At 35.8% G+C, this 2,271-nt stretch overlaps 1 long non-coding RNA gene across 1 annotated transcript; it reads right to left on the bottom strand.

The window, feature by feature from the left end:
- Nucleotides 1–233: 233 nt before the first annotated feature.
- On the bottom strand, nucleotides 234–2,049 carry LOC147033220 (uncharacterized). Its single transcript, XR_015055493.1, has 3 exons — nucleotides 1,690–2,049; nucleotides 1,416–1,592; nucleotides 234–1,318 (listed from the first exon to the last, which is right to left on the bottom strand). It is a non-coding gene; the product is annotated as an uncharacterized LOC147033220 (long non-coding RNA).
- Nucleotides 2,050–2,271: the final 222 nt, after the last annotated feature.

Raw genomic sequence — 2,271 nt, 5'->3', positions numbered from 1 at the left:
CAACCCTCACATTCAAAATCTCAACCCCAACCCTCACATTCAAAATCTCAACCCCAACTCAATCCTCACCCAACACAGTCTTTTTCAAAATGAGATTTCCGCCTATATATATATATATATATATATATATATATATATATATATATATATATATATATATATATATATATATATATATATATATATATATATATATATATATATATATATATATATATATATATATATATATATATATTTTACGTTTTTTTTTTTTTCTCTTCTTCCAATTCTGTCTTTTAAGGCTTTCAGGTTTGATGACGTAGAAAGGGGGAGTAAGCCTGCACTTTCTTCCCAGAACTTTCTTGATCTTGCTCCCATCAAGCACCATCCGACAAAGAACTACATCGATAGGTTTAGATCCCAAAGAGTGATAGCAACTCCAAAAGTCTCCAAAATATAAATAAATAAAATAATAATAATAATAAATAAATAAATAAATAAATAAAAGCCCCCAAAAAAGTTTCAAGTGTCCAACATAAACCCAACTTTCCAAGTCTTCAAGGTATAACCACATTCCCGTTGAGTTTCCAAGATATGTATCACATTGTGAGTTATCAATCCAGAACCCACATTTCAAGTATTCAAAGTAAAACCAACTTACAAAGTCTCTTAAGGATAACTCATTTACTGATTTTTTCAAAATTTGTGAGTCTCCAAGGTAGGACCCATATTTAGAACCATCTTGGCAGAACCCTTTTCCTGAGTCTCCAAGGTAGTTATTTAAACCATCAAGGCAGAACTCATTTACTGATTTTTTCAAAATTTGTGAGTCTCCAAGGTAGGCCCCATATTTAGAACCATCTTGGCAGAACCCTTTTCCTGAGTCTCCAAGGTAGTTATTTAAACCATCAAGGCAGAACTCATTTACTGATTTTTTCAAAATTTGTGAGTCTCCAAGGTAGGCCCCATATTTAGAACCATCTTGGCAGAACCCTTTTCCTGAGTCTCCAAGGTAGTTATTTAAACCATCAAGGCAGAACTCATTTCTTGATTTTTTCAAAATTTGTGAGTCTCCAAGGTAAAACTTGTATTCTGGCTCATCAAGGTATAACTTGTTCAGTGGGTATTGTCTTGATAACTCACAATGAGTACTATTGCTGTAAAACTCTTTTTCAGGATTTTGCTGGTCTCCAAGGTATAACTCTTTGGTTGGGTCATCAAGGACGAACTCGTTCTGTGGGTCTTGGTCGCTCATAAGGTCTTCAACCAAGCCAACAATTTCGCCCCAAGTTGTAGCAAAAGCAGTATTTTCATTTCGTATTTCAGACACAATTTCCTGTGAGAGAAAATAATAATGTATTAATTAAGTTATTTAATTATTAAATGAGTATGCTTCAATCAAAGTTTGAAAATAGGAAAATAAAAAATCTTACCTCAATAGATAAGAGGTTTGAATCCAGTTCATCAACTTGAAGGTTTAGTTCCATACAAGACAGAGAGTTCCAAGGAACACCAAAGTCATCCCACTCAAGGTCTTCAACCAAGCCAACAATTTCCCCCCAAGTTGTAGCAAAAGCAGTATTTTCATTTCGTATTTCAGACACAATTTCCTGTGAGAGAAAATAATAATGTATTAATTAAGTTATTTAATTATTAAATGAGTATGCTTCAATCAAAGTTTGAAAATAGGAAAATAAAAAATCTTACCTCAATAGATAAGAGGTTTGAATCCAGTTCATCAACTTGAAGGTTTAGTTCCATAGAAGACAGACAGTTCGAGACAAGCACACAGAACACCATTGCCAGCAAAAACAAATGTTTAAAATGGAGCCTGGGTTTGAAGCTTTTATAGAGAAAGACTGGTGGGTGTGGTTTCCTTTGGAAATTCCCTGGGCAAGCCTAGGCAAGCCTTCATTGGGAAATTTTTCAAAACCATAACATCCTGTAATTTTCTAGTGATTTCTTTGTGAGTCAGAGATGAACTGGAAATGATGTAAGAGTGGGCGGGGCTTAGCAAAAGTAGGCGGAGCTTAGGAAAAGTGGGCGTGGCTTAGAAAAATACCCTATGAAAAGTGGGCGGAGCTTAGCAAAAGTAGGCGGAGCTTAGGAAAGTGGGCGTGGCTTAGAAAAAATACCTTATGAAAAGTGGGCGGAGCTTAACAAAAGTGGGCGGGGCTTAGGAAAAGTGGGCGTGGCTTAGAAAAAAATGCCTTATGAAAAGTGGGCGGAGCTTAGCAAAAGTGGGCGGGGCTTAGCAAAAGTGGGCGGGGCATAAAGAAAAGTGGGCGG

The sequence above is a fragment of the Eptatretus burgeri genome, chromosome 2, assembly GCF_056783735.1.
Source record: "Eptatretus burgeri isolate ZD-2024b chromosome 2, Ebu_testis_v1, whole genome shotgun sequence".
Lineage (NCBI taxonomy): Eukaryota > Metazoa > Chordata > Myxini > Myxiniformes > Myxinidae > Eptatretus > Eptatretus burgeri.
Note: the sequence above shows the minus strand (reverse complement) of the source record. Positions and strands in the feature narration are given on the sequence as shown.